Raw genomic sequence first — 15,940 nt, 5'->3', positions numbered from 1 at the left:
AAAATCTTAAAAAAAATAATAATAAAAAAATAAAAACTGTTGTAACAGTCAGATCCTGATTTTGAGACAATCGTACCTGATTTCTTTTTTGTAGCGATAGCCTAAATTTAAGCCTCTTTTCATATTTCCTAAATACATTTTGGCAGTTTGAGTTTAAGAAATTCAATTTTCAGTCACGCATGGAGCTCCCTAACTACAGCTTTAGTAAGTCATTGTAAAAGTGTTGGCTGTTAAATTACTTCTGTTACATAAAAGAACATTTGCACGCATTTATTTACAGTAACTTTGCTGTGTTTTAACAAACCCAATTAGCATAATGGCTCAAGCTGCTATTTCCCCATCCCTTCCGATGATTAGAGACCTTAGAGTTCTCTTAACTATCATCACCCACTCCAGTGTTTTACCTTATGTCTGCAGGAGAGATTATACACAAAATTAAACGTATATTAACAAGATCAACACCCATAGCAATGGACAAATACTCCTACTGCAGGGGGAGATGTGTTGCAAGTGGTCTTAATACCATTATAACCCAGAATTTTTAGAGTGTTGCCATGATGGTAGGCTGGAAAGAGCCATGGTTCCAAGGGAAAAGGAGAATAAACTGGATTTCATAGAATTTGCATAAACATAAAGTCGGGTCTGGTTGCAAGGAAAGGGGCTACCAATAAGAACAGCTATACCAATGGAGCATGGGCCACTCCTGCTATAGCTAACTACTGCTCACATCCGAGGGGCCAGTCTCACGGTCATAGCACGGAGAATGGATTTGGGCAGCTGTAGTCTCAAGCAGTCCCCCAACATCACTGTCCTACAGCAGGCCTCCCCCTCTTTAGCCTTGATCACAACAGTGTCCTCCTTGTTCGTCTCCTAGTCACCAGGGTCCCCTCAGCTCTCCTCTGCAATCTGCAACCCCCTATTTTGGATACCAACTCTACAAATGTCATCTCACTATGAATCTAAACTGTTACATGAATGGAAAAAAATTCTTTAAAAGCTTTGTGATATCCTATAGTTTTGGAGGAGTTAGTTGTCTGAAAGGAGGAGGAGAGAGCCCATGCAGTAATTTACCAGAGACATAAAGGACTCTACTAGGATTTGGTTCTTCAGTCCTCCCCAATTCCTCCTCACAGAAGGTAGAAGATGGACTATAGTATGGTTCCGATGATAGAGCTCATTATGATAACAGCAGCACACCAATGGTTATTAAACTATATAGCTACCGTGATTCGCAATGTTTGTAATTGGATAAGATCATATTGAAAAATCTCCACAGAAGATTATAGAGTTTGTAATTTATTCAAATAAATATGGTAATGTATCACATCATAAAATAGATTATTCAGTATGTATTTTGAGGCAGAAAGTGTATATAAATTTATTTAAAAATATACTTTAGATCAGATAACATTTAAAAATTATGTTATGATATTGGGAAAAATAAAGAATATTTTTGTAACATACGGCCTGGAAAGCTTTTCTATACAAGTAAAGGAATGCAGAAGCTATTAAGACAGATGTTGTCAAATGTCATTCATAAGAAGTTAAAATATTTTAACGGCAGAAAGGAAAAAGACAAAAGAGGTTTTCACCGAATATTTTTGACACATACGGGATGGCGAGATTGGGGGATGTACTGCATGCAGAAAGAGTTCAAGCAGATAGTCGAAGAAGATAAATAAACCAACACAAAATCTGTCAAAAATATAAACATGCAATTCACAGAAAATATGCAAACGGCTAATGGATTAGCGTTTAGGGCAGTAACAATTCAAAAAGAAATGTCGGGTTGTTTTTTTTTAAAGTTATTTAGGTATCTAATGTTAAATTTAAAGGGTCCATAGTCTGGTAATCTACTACCCAATAATAACATGTGTAAAGAATTCTATCTTACAGGATGAATATGAAAATGCATTCTATTAAAATCGATACAAGAAGAGGAGGAAGAGAAGAAGGAGAAGGACGAGGGAAGTAAAGATAAATCACTCATATGTGGAATTTGAGCAGTGGAACAAAAGAGCAAAGGGGAAAAAGGAGAGAGAGGCAAACCAAGAAACAGACTCTTAAGTGTAGAGAAAAAAACTGATGGTCACCAGAGGGGAGTGGGTCCTGGATGGGCGAAATAGGGGATGGAGATTAAGGAGTGCACTTGCCATGATGAACACTGGGTGTTGTATGGAAGTGTCAAATCACTAAATTGTTCACCTGAAACTAATATTATACTGTATGTTAGCTAACTGGAATTTACATAAATAAATAAATACATACATACATAAATTAATAACTGCAAACAAATTCAGTGCCCATCAGCAGAGGTGGAGGGAATGGATGAAAGAACACATTAAAATGTAGTACAGCCATCAGACCATACCATGGATACTATGGAACCTTCTACTACATAAAGAAGAGATGTAAGTAGGTGTGTCTGTTTACCATTCAAAGCTGAGCAACAACGTACGTGGCATACATGGAAAGCAATAAAATGCACTGTTGTAATTGGAAACACACACATTATGTCCATAACCCTGCTTACCTTAGGGCACTCAGGCTGGCACAGCACAGACAGAAACGAGATGCGTGGATGATTTAAAAAGCCTTTAAGCAAGAAAGTCTGTTCTAAACATGCCCCACAAAGTAAGACCATCTAAGCAGAGATACTAATAAATTTAACTCCTTGATCAATTTAACTACATCAAAACAGAGGGTGGCAAAAATATCATAGCAAAAGTAAAAAGAAAAAAGAATGATAAGCACTGAAAACTAGTTGCAACCCTGAAGACACCGAAAGGTTTTTAATCTCCATTTTATGAAGCATTCTTACAAATCAAAAAGAAAAATAAGCAATCAGAGAAACTCACAAGGTTATGGACATACAGTACATAAAATAAATAGACATTTGGATTTCAGGTCTATTTTCCTATACAAGAAGCTATAAATAGATGAATTAAAGAATAATTTTCCTGGGGCACCTGGGTGGCTCAGTTGGTTAAGCCTTGGACTCTTGATTTCGGCTCAGGTCATGATCTCAGGGTGTTGAGATCAAGTCCCACATGAGACTCCACGGTCAGCACTGAGTCTGCTTGAGTTTCTCTCTCTGCCCCTCCCCCCTCTCACGGGTTCTCTCTCTCTTTCTCTCTCACTCTAAATAAATAAATTTTTTAAAAAGGAAGGTTTTCCTGAAGCTAACAAGCTTTTTTTTTCAATAAAAGGGCTAAAAGGGCCTTTTTCATGAATTTTATTAAAAAGGCATATGTCGTACTTTTTAATAGTTTGTGAATGAATGAATGAAATTATGTTTTATTTTGTATTGTGTTATTATGCAAAGACCATCATTTTAATCTAATTCATTTTAAAAAGTCCATGAATCTTCTTACTGCGCAAAAGGTCCCGGGAAAGCATTATGGGTAAGATAAAAATAAATAAAATGCCAAGACCTGCTTTCTAAGAACTTAATTTACTGACAGTTGCAATCTTAATTACATAACTACAATGTAAGGTTGATTTGGGTAAATGAGTCAGCGGAAGTAGAGGAAGAGGGTCCTACTGAGTTTAGGGGAGGATGAAAATCCTAACTTGGGGTGGAGGATTTAGAAAAGCATCAATGTGGAAAAGCGTCCTCCACAGTCTTTCACAGGCTGATATTGAGAGTAAAAGGCTTTCCCAATAAAGTTGCCCGTTTCCCCAATTATGCCATTTTTCTGTACCCAGCTGGCCCCCTGGGTGGCCTTGGGTGGCCCTGGGCAGGTGCACTAACCCCACCTCCTCATTCAAGTGGGAGTGATTGCAGTTCCTACCTCTATGCCTTCTTCAGTGCACGTGGCCAATCCGTTTCAAAGGCAACCATACCCTTATCGCGTCTTGTTGCTAGTGTTCAAAGATGGGAAACAGCCTGTAAAGTGCGGTGAATACGACTGGGGACAAAAGAAGGAAAAACTTAGAAAACATATGTCAGCAAATATACTCTTTGTCGTCATACTTACATAAAGAATACTGTTCCTCCCACGGCTGAAAGATTGTGGTTAAGAGCATGAGTAATGGAATCAGGACTGTTTAGGTCTTATTCCCAGCCCTGAATTAAATGTGAGATCCTAGGGAGATAATTTAATTCCCATCTACATTTCAGTTTCTTTATATGCAAATAAGAGATTATAATAATTTCTACCTTATGTTTCTCATGAAGATTCAGTGATATGATGCAAGAAAGATACTTAACGGAGTGACTGGTGTGAAATAAATGCTCTGCGAACTCAGTTTGTTGAGTAGATCCGGAAAAGGGCTCTCATGGTATTTTACTGCCTCATTCTGTCATTGTAACATGACCTCATAAAGGACCTGGGTGTAAATTACTAATAATGGTATTTGCATTTTAGTCTAATTGAGGAATACAACGTTGGTTCCCACTTAGAATAAATGGTTATTTCAGAAAACCAATGAGAGGGGATATCCTCAGGATCTGTACCTTCTGAAATCCTAGTACAGGGACAATGTCTTATCCTGAATGTATAATTCATCTTTCTCTTGTAGATAAATTTCTCATCATAGTAAGCCTAGGCTTGGTTCTCTTATATAATCCTATCAATGTAATTAGTCAGAAATAATGGAAGTCACATTGTTTAATAAAAACTAAAAATGTTTCTGATTAAGAGAATACATTATAATATATAAAAACATTTAACAGGCACCCAGATTTTTTTTCCTTCACTTTGGTCAGTGTATTCCCAGGATCTAAGATAAATACGTATGATATAAAATGATATAATATAAATAAAATTAGAAAATAAATATTGATGCAAAATTTGAACTTATTAATAATTTAACTACATATCTATATCTATCTATTATATAACTGTGTCTCTTTATATAACTATATAACATATAGGTATATAGATATATATAAATATTTATATAGATATCTATACATTTGTAAAGATCTATTGATATACAGTATAGATACACATATATATATATATATATAGATATATAGATACAGATTTATATCTATTTACCTAAGTCCTTGTAGACCTTAAATATTATAGATAATGGGCATTTATTTTAGTCCCTGTTATTGATAGTTACATAAACCTTTACGATCAGTGTAAGAACAAGGAGGAAAGAGTGACCAAGTGTAGCAGAACACAGTGCATCTGCCTCCCTGCCCCTCTTCACCCCCCACCCCCACCCCCTGTACTTCACTTTCCCCTTCATGGCATCTCATCAGGCTCCTTCCTGGCTTTCCTCTCCTCAGAAGGCCTTGATGCCAGTGTGGGGACCCAAAAAGGTCTAAACTAAGGAAGGTTTTCTTGGCTACTTTGCTTTCCTTTACCTCTCTCCAGTGGAATTAGAAATATCGACCATTACTGATTTCTCCTGTGTCTAGAGGAAATTCTACTTATCGCTCACGTTTCTCATTGAAACTTATTGTTACCTCCTAAAACAGATTCTCTATGATTTAAAAAATTCTCTAAACTTTAAACTTGCAACACAGTCACAAAATCAACCACCAAACGCAGATGAGTAATTATTACATTTTGGTCCAGTTACACAGGAGAGTTTTTTCCCGCATCCTCATAAATCAGAGAATATTAATTCTGATACTGTTAAACCTCAATTAGCAAAATGGAAAGAAGGTCAGAGACTTAATTTGGATAATGAAGGTTTCAGATAAGGATGGGAAGTTCTAAATGGAAATGATGCATGTAGAGAAACATGGTCTAATTCAGATGGCAAGCTTTTCAGATAATTTCACATAATCAACTTTTCAGGGAATTGAATACAAATGTGGACCAAAATGCATTAAAAAAAAGCCAGTTAAGGATAGACTAGTGAAATGCATAGGTAAGTTGGAGACAGAGAGAGCCTCGACCAGATATATGGTGACATATTTCTTTTAATGAACAAACATTCCATTTTTTACCTACTTATTTTTATTTGTGAAAGAAAGCCCACGTGCTATTAAAAAATATGAAAGAAACTCTCAGGGCCCAGGCCATTCTGGCACACAAGAGGCTTGGTATCAAAAAGTGCTATTACAATAAATACTGAAACACTCTCTTGCCACTGGGTCCTCATGGACATTAGTAGAGTTATTCTTGGTCCTCTTCCAAACCCTTTGCAGTTCTATAATATTCTACAATATTCTTACACATCCTGTCTTTGAATACAATCACATTGGGGTTTTGGAATGAAAAATTGAAGACAGCTACATATAGGGTTGCAGAGAGATGGGAGGGTTTCATTTGAAGCTTGAAGTAAGGTAATCATTTTGATAAGACCTGTGGTGGGAGAACCTCAAAGGTAGTGGAAACAAATATTTGGAGAGTCAGAGATTTAATGATAAACAATCAATGAAAAATCTCACTATCTGTAAATGTATTTTTACAAAATGTCAAAACAGCCTGAGAGAAATTAGTTGTAGCACTTAAAACAATCAATAGTCATTATTTGCAAAGAGCTCCTAGAAAAAGAAACAATATATTTGGATAAAGGATGTGGAGAGGCAAGCCGTAGAAGAAAAAAATAGAGACTATTAATAAACATGTGAAAATATACTCCACTTCATGACTACTCAGAGGAATGCAAATTAAAACAGTAAGACACTATTTCTCTCTTATTGAAAGAATTGACACAATATATAATTTTGGCATAATTATAGATAAAATAATATTCTCATTTAATGCCAATGGAAATGCAAATTGCTAAATATTTGCAATATAAATTAATATAAATATTTGCAATATAAATTTGCAATATCTATTAATGTTTTAGTGCATCTAGCAATGCGCAACAATCCAGCTTATAATCATCCAAGCATCTTTCCTGAATAATAATAATCTACATATTGTAATATATGTATATATTTATATATTATATATATGTCAGGACCCACGCCGTGATTTAAACAGGGAAAGTTTAATACAAATCATAGTTGTAATATAATAAAAAGTAATGATAAGCTATAAAGTAAGCTAGGACAGATGGAGGATGGACAGTCTTGGCCAGGACCCTCCCCAGAAAAGGGAGGGCTCTGACTTCATTGGAGGAGTTGGAGTTCCAGGCCAGTAAATGGGAGGGAATATTGCTGGTTTTCCCAGAGCAGAGCTGTGGCTGCTGAGCAAGCAGGGAGGAACCTCTGTGGCCAGAACAAAAGAGCCACAGCCAGAGTCCAGGTGCACCATTGTGCCGAAGGTCAGGGTCCAGTGGAGGCGGGGCATTGACAGTGAAATGTCTACTCAAACTTCAGGATGGTATGGAAGGACTGTGGAAGGACTGGATGGACTGGGGAAGACACACTAGGAGGGAGGGCAGACAAGCGGAAGGAGTAGGGCATCAACACAGGCGGGAGCCTGGAGCACAGAGTGTAGAAAGTCTGGGATACCTGGTGTTCATGTCAAGTGAGCCCTGGCAAGATAATCAGTATGCTGGTCTGGGACTGCAAGTTGTTTTTACTTTTTATTTATTTTTTCTTGAAGTATAGTTGATGTATTTTATTAGTTTCGGGTGCACAATGTAGTGATTCAACATGAATGTTGATACATAATTTATATACAAAATGATCACCACGGTTAAGTGTTGTTACCATCTGTCACCATACAAAGTTATTACCATATTATTGACTATATTCCCTCTGCTGTACTTTACATCCCTGTAACTTATTTATTTTATAACTGGGAGTTTGTACTTCTTAATCGCCTTCACCTATTTTGCTCAACCCCCAACCTCTTCCCCTCTAGCAACCTCCAGCTTGTTCTCTGTATTTTGTGTCTGCTTCTGTTCTGTCTTATTTGTTCATTTGTTTTGTTTTTGTGGATGACACACATAAATGAAGTCAGATGGTAATGGTCTTCCTCTGTCCGACTTGTTTCAGTTAGCAGTATAGCTTTAGGCCCATCCATGACCTCACACCTGTTAGAATGACAAGTATCAATAAGACAAGAAATAACAAGTGTTGGAGAGGATGTGGAGAAAAGGGAAACTTCATGCACTGTTGGTGGGAATGTCAACTGGGGCAACCACTGTGAAAAACAATATGGAACTTCCCCAAAAAGTCAAAATAGAATTACCATACAATCCAGCAATTCCACTTCTGCATATTTACCCAAACAAAACAGAAACACTAATTCAAAAAGCTATGTGTTTTTGCAGCATTATTTGTAATAGCCAAGACATGGAAACAACCTAAGTGTCCACTGATGGATAAATGGATAAAGAAGATGTAGTCCGACATACAATTGTAGGTCGATGAATTGGACAATCTAGAAGGAATGGATTAATTCCTAGAAACATGAATTCTTCCAGATCGAATCAGGAAGAAATAAAAAGCTCTGAACAGACTGAATACTAGTAATGAAATCGAATCAGTAATCTAAAATCTCCCAACAAACAGAAGTCTGAGGCTACAGGTGTTCTAGGCTCCGGCTGGGGCAGAGCATCCTCCATGACCTCCTACCCATACAACAGCAGGTGGTGGAGCCACCAGGACTAGTGGAAGGGACCTCTTATGCAATGTCCCTCCAGCGCCCTCTACTGAGAAAGCTTATTATCATGCATACTGTAATGGAGAAAATCTTAAAGGAATCCCATCTCTTACTGCAAACCCAGTTCCAGAAGGGTGCTTTGGAGATGAGCCAATAAATTGATAACTGCACAGTTAAATGTGAGGTAATAATTTCCTTTTTACTTAAATAATTAATAGCTAGGATTTCTACTACCCTCATCTGAAAGCTTACTATTTAATACAGAAATGTCCTGAGTAATATGATATCGCGTCCCTAAAATATAATAGACACCCAGATGAATATTTGGTTTTAAAAGAAGGACAAGTATTTAAATGAAGTACTTTATTTATATATTTTGGCTAAAATTTAAATATATTTTTATAATTATTATTAAATGCATTCAAAATTCCAAGTACACATATAAAAACATGAAGTGAATTGTAGGGAACAGTATCCAGGCTCAATGTCATAAAAAGTCTGAGAACACGAGTTTCAATTGTGGTTGTCACATGCAGATATAAATTATAATTTTATCATCGTGGTCTCTGTATCATTTGATTCTTACAGGATGTTTGCTTTTTGTCTATTCTGCTATTTTTTCGTTACATACTTTTGTCACAAGGCCAGAAGGAACAAAAAATAAAATCTTGTGCATTATATCAAAATCAAGACTTGTGATAATGAATGCTGCTTTTAAAAGATCTTAAGATATTTTACCAAAAGATAAAATTATCAAAGTTCACATATCATGCTGACTGGTTTTGAGATCTTCCACCCAACAGAAATATGTTAGCTTTCTCTTACGTTATATTATCAAAGAAGTCCAACAAAAGTTGATAAGGCACATTCCAACATTTCGTAATAGTAAGAAATCAAGGTAAGAATATATCTTATATTATATATCTTTTATCACTCCAAAACAGAGACAATGAAATTTCCTTAAAGGGAAAATGGACATAATGTGTCACTTAGACGTTCATGATAGAAATATTTGAAATACTATTTCAATGAATGAAGCATTGGAGAGTTCAAGTATTCCTTGAAAATATCTAATTTCTGAAACTGCTATTCACAATGGGTGAAGAAAATGTAGTATCAGTATCAATGCTAAGCTCAGGTGTAATATATATCCAATGTGACTCTGCATTTAGGAAATATAATGGGTGATTTTATGCTCTATCACTTCATGCTTTAAGGACATTCTCTCTTTGAAGTTTAGATGAGTATTAAATAGAATATGATTTCTGTCAGTTTAACGTAAATGGAAAATGAATGCATGATTTAAAGAAGACGTAAAATTTTATTTCCAGTTATAGTTTTACATAAAGTTTTCTAATGACAAAAGAATAAAGCACATGAAAATTTTAAAATAATATAGCTCATCCTTGAACTCCAGGCATCCAATACTGTCAGAGTAACAACTGAATACATAAATATGATATTTAAAACCACATTTAAAATCACCTTTTGTTTAACTTTTTTTAATTTTAATTTTTTTTGTTAAGGTATAATTGCTATACATTGCATTAGTTTCAAGTGTACAACAGAATGATTTAATATTTGTATATACTTCAAAGTGATCATCACAATAAGTGTAGTTAACATCAGTCACCACACATAGCTACAGATTTTTTCCTCATTATGAGAACCGTTAAGATCTATTTTCTTAGTAACTTTCAAATATGCAATACAGTATTATTAGCTATAGTTGCCATGCTGCACATTACATTCCTATTACTTATTTATTTTATAACTGGAAGTTTGTACCTTTTGACCTCCTTCGTCCATTTCGTTCACCTCTCACTTCTAACCTCTGGCAACCACCATTTTGTTTCCTATGGCTATGAACATGGTTTTGGTTCGTTTGTTTGCTTATCTCTTCATTTTTAGATTCCACATAGAAGTGAGATTATACAGTATTGGTCTTTCTCTCTCTGACTTATTTCACTTCACTTAACGTCCTCACATTCCATCCAATTTGTCACAAATAGTAATTCACTCTCTTATATGGCAGAAAAATATTCTATTGGGCATATATATCACATTTTTTTATCTATTCCTCATTGGTGGACATTAAGGTTGTTTCCACATCTTGGCTATTGTAACTAATGCTACAGTGAACATGGGGGTGCATATATCTTTTTGAGTTAGTGTTTTTGTTTTCTTTGGATAAACACCCTGAAGTAGGATTGCTGAATCATATCCAGTTTTAATTTTTCTGAGGAATTGTCATTTACTTTTCTTATTATTTGTTTGCTTATTCAAGTCATGACGATCAGAGTTTACCACTCCTTGCAAATACCCTTTGGACCTCACCCCCCATTCCCCCGCCCGAATTCATTCTCAGATAAATCTCCAAAGTGAAATTGATAACAGGACCAAAGAGTTCATTTTGAAGACCTTCTCTTAAAAACCAAATTCTGAAGAATGTATTTATAACTATAATGTGAGGCAGGTCTTTTATGCTGTTAACGAATATTTGAATTATTAGAATCCACCCCATATGAAACCGGAGGGTATGATGCTAAGTGAAATTAGTCAAGCAGAAAAAAACGATTATCATATGGTTACACTCATAGGTGGAATGTAAGGAATAGCTCAGAGGACCATAGGGGAAAGGAGGGAAAACTGAATGGGAAGAAATCGAGAAGGAGACAAACCATGAGAGACTCTTAGACTCTGGCAAACAAACTGAGAGTTATGGGGGGGGGAGGGGTAACCAGGTGATGGGTATTAATGAGGGCACATGATGTGGTAAGTACTGGGTGTTATATGCAACTAATGAATCATTGAACACTACATCAGAAACTAATGATGTACTATATGTTGGCTAATGGAACATTAAAAAAAAAAAAAAAAGGAATTCACCCCATATAAATAATAGTATGTTGGGATGGAATTTCTGATTTTCACCTTGGTTTCCATGACAACTTTTCTTGGTCAATAAAATCTATTAGTCAACAAAATTTCACTGTTATCTTTCTGTCATCCTTGGTTCATTGCTGTTGTAACTTCCAACAAATTGTCAGCAATGTCAGCATTGTGCCTAGACTCATTTGAGTAATCACCTTCCTGATTGACACTTTTGACAGTTACTTAGGGCTTTTTTTAAAATTAGCAATAAAAAAAATCCTGTGGTTTCAAAACAAGACACTGGAAAGTCATTCTAAAATTATAAGTAGAGAAATGACATAAACCCTTTGCCAAATCCTGGATGCTCAAGGGCTGTGAGATGGAGGGTGTCAAGTGAAGAGCCCGATGGTGGAAACCATAGTTGGAAATACAGATTGCGAATGGAAGTAAGAGAGGTAGAAAATACTAAGACACCATCAATGACAGACTCAGAATTTGACTACAAACCGCCTAACTGAAGAATACATATTCTTAATCCCATATCTACAAACGTGTTTGCACACTTAAACTATATTTCATCACACTTTTGCATCATTTGTGTATGCTGTGTTCATGTATGAACTCCCTAATGGGTGGGAGTAAGCAATAGCTATGCTGGTCCACCAATCCCTGAGGATCCAGAATGGCCCCTTTGGCATAAGAATGAACTAGAATTTCTTTGCAAGAATGGAAGACTAATGGGGTCAATGATCACATACGCACACTTTGAAATGATTAGATACTCTATATTGTTGACCAATGGACAAAAGTAAGAATAGAGTTTCTTTCTGTGTATTGGGGGTGAGAGGTGGGGAACCCAACTAAATTAAACTGAAAGAACAAGCAAGCAAAGAAAAATACTCTGTGTGACACTTAGTATTTGAGTGTAGTAGGCCTCCTTTGGATTAGTAATAACCATTAATAATCATTGTTACTTAATAGCCATTAAGTAATAGCCATGCTGTTAAATAAAGCGTTCACTAAAATAAAAACCCGTGAACTATCATGTAGAAGTGAGTCTGTAAAATGCAGAAGGACAGAATTTTCTTGAAGCATGTATGGTGGTGATCCACATTTCTTTTCATGTGTGATTCAAAGTACCTTAGAGAGGCCTCCAAAATGTGGATATATGGACAAATCAGAAAAATTCAAAGATCTAGGAATGATGCAGGCAGGTCAACAGTACTTATAAGATCCATGGAAGGGATGCCAGCAGGAAAGGTTTATTTCAGAGGATTCATCCCCTAGATGACATGTCATCTATTACACGTGGGCAGAGAAAATGGCATGCCATAAGTTAACGTTTCTGAATATAAAATAGCTAACGTACAGTTCTGTTATGCAGTCTAAATAGACTTCAAAGTCTCAAACAACAGGAAGAAAAGAACACGTGCAGTATTTCTGTTTGGGGTTAAGACGTGCTATCCAGCTATTTAAATGAAAGGTTGTTCACAAGAACAGTTTGAGTGATTTCAGGAGCGAGTGTACAGCACTGGTATTTTTCCAGGCTTAGGAGTTTTTTCCTAAGAAAAAAGAAATCAAGCAGTCATTGCTTTGGCACTAGAATTATGGAATATTTGTAACAAAGATACATGTTCGCACTCTAGTTTAGGTTGGCCGAAGAGGTAATTTAAGTTGTCTTGCCAAAGTGATACGTTCTGGGGCAGATGAATGACCCAACCCAGTGACCCTCCAATAAGAAGAAATGGAAAGGAAATAGCTCCAACTTGTGATAACTAATACGTTGCCCTTGTAGAGGGTTTTATAGTTTAAAAGACACCTTCATTTTTCTCATTTTATACTCACCAAAATCGTTCGTAAGTGAGACAAGAATCATTGTCTTCATTGTCATCATGACCCTCAGCATCATCCCCTTCATTTTCAAAAGAGTGGAGGAATTGCTAACAAATTAAAGATGTCTTTGAGTTTAATAAGAATGATTGTGTTACCAACGCAGAGAGTAGATGAATAAGGAGCCTTACAAGGGGGCTGGGTTTTTTTTTTTTTCATACACAAATATTATTTCTGATTTTAATGTGGCAGTTATCACAGAGAACAGAATTACAGATTTTTGCCTTCAGAATGCTAAGTGGCCCCATAAGTGGGTAGTGATTTTTTCCTGTGGTTTCAACCATAAAGTGAAACAAAACAAAACAAAACAAAAGTCCTGGAAGCTACTGCAAATTTACACTGAGATTATCTTAACTAAAATTGTATTGAATACTCAAAGTACACTGCAGTTGTATCTTCTTTGAGTGAAATAATCTATACGAAGAATGATTGATAATCATACTGATAACTGTGTGTGTCTAGTTTCATTATAATTTTTATTTAGAAAGCTGTCACCAATGTCCACTTAAATCCAACCTTTGCAAGTGTTTCTTATTCATTTCTCCTTTACAACCTTCATACATAGTCTTTAATTTATCCATTTCACAATTAAGTCTTCATCAATTATATAATAATTAAAGAGGACATTTTATTATACAAAACTTCATAAGATCAGCCTGATTGAATCAGACCTTGCTGTTTACGATTACACTTTTTAACTGTTGTGTTTAACTGTTCAATCCAAAACCATTGACTTAGGAGGAGAACTAATAGTGTGAAGCAGAGAAGCGAAAAATCCCCAAACATCAATTTGCATCAATACAGATAGACACCGAGAACTTCGAGCGGAATATGAACAGAACTCCAACTGAATAATAAGTGTCTTCACATTTATTTCCCTGCAAGCTGCAATAGTAAAATATATTACTTCAAAGGTTGTGAAAATTAACTGAGATCATGTGTTCAAGGGGAACGCAGGGCTCTCCTTGGAATGTGAAGCCCGGTCAGTGAACGAGACTCATCTTCTGGTGAAGGACCTTCTTCCATTGAGTGATACCGTAGCACTGGCCATCCAAACGGTATGATGGAGTCTCCTTTGCCCTTTACAAGATGGAAGACTTTGAACAACTGTACTCCATGCCTGACACTGCTTTTGGTGAGACAGACACAGCTATTCTAAAAAGAACTGAACCATTCCTCTTGTGAGCGGGCTTTTCTCCTTAGTTGAGCAAGGACGTACAGAAGAGAAGTCTGCCTCATACGGTTTCCTCTTGCAACACTGAAAAAGGCTATTAGTATTTACTGTTTACTGAGGTGAATATTGTTTAAATTTGCATTAGACAATCCATTTAAAAAACAACTAAATGCTGGTGATTACAATGTCTGCATTGCATTAAAACTGTTAATTTGCAGCAGTAATAATTTAGGATTTTAATTATAAGCTTGAAAAGCAGATTTAGAAATGTAGCTGGCAAGACTAATGTTAATTTGTCCTTTAATGTTTATTGAAAGCAATATATCCAATGTAATTACAGTGCATGTCAAATAACCTACTATTTTATTTTTTAAATGTATGATCCCTTAATTTGCTTGATTAAGATGCCTTACCATCTGTTAAGATTTTTGTTGTGTCATTTTTTGTGGGTTTCATATTTCTTATCAACAATAAACGATTATCTAGAGCATTTTTTTCATTGATTCCATAATCATTTTCCCATTAAATTTCTCACCCTGTTGTTCATCATCATTTTCTCTATGCTCATTGCATCAAGGGTCATGTAATGTCTACATCACTAAATACTACAAATGTTGTTAGGAATCAGATGTGTACTATCATAACAGACCTGGAATAAATGCCAAGGACATAGTCCCTGGGTTCTTCTTAGTAGAAACTGGCACTATTTTTCAAGCATCCTCAATTCTAAAATAACAATACTGTTTCTAGCCAAATTCGTTCTGTATTAACCTTCTTCTTTCCACCCCTTCATTACTGCTTCACGAGGTTCTAAAAGCGTTGCTAATGCAATGTGTATTCAATTTTATGAGATTGCATTCTTACAATGTTCTTGGTTGGAGATTCAGTAGAAACTATGAATGTGATTGAGCATTTCTATGCGCCCTGTAAAGTCTCATTAGGACTTAAAAATTTCATTCATGTCATTTGTATGAACTCTTTTACTCTAATTTTCAATTATTAAATTTTATAACCATTGACATGTCTATAAATAAAGTCTCCCCTTTATTGCAAACAAAATATGAACACATTCTAACAAACAAATCAATACGCTTGAAAGCATGTCAAATACTTCCATCTAAAAAAGTGCCTTCCAATTTATTTTTTTTGGCTTACAAGGTTTTTTAATAGTAATGTTTCTTAATAGTTTTCAGTGTCAAATAACAATCACATGGTTCCTCAACTTACCGTGACTCAAAAGAAATAGTCTGTAATACCAGTATTAATATTTTTATTTTAATTGGGAATCTTGGATAATTTGTAAGTGCTCTACATTCTTTGGAGTGAACTTCAACAAAAACTTATCAACCAGAGGGTCATATAAGATCAGATAGCTAAAGAAATTGTATAACGAAATAATTTAAATAATTTATTTAATTTAAAAAATTATTTAAAAGAGGAAATTCTTTAAAACCAAAGGCTATTACATGTAGTTGTGTAAAATGAACTCATATTTGGAGGAAAAGTAGTTTGCAGTAAAGATTAATAC

This window comes from Ursus arctos, unplaced genomic scaffold (genome assembly GCF_023065955.2).
Source record: "Ursus arctos isolate Adak ecotype North America unplaced genomic scaffold, UrsArc2.0 scaffold_10, whole genome shotgun sequence".
Lineage (NCBI taxonomy): Eukaryota > Metazoa > Chordata > Mammalia > Carnivora > Ursidae > Ursus > Ursus arctos.
Note: the sequence above shows the minus strand (reverse complement) of the source record.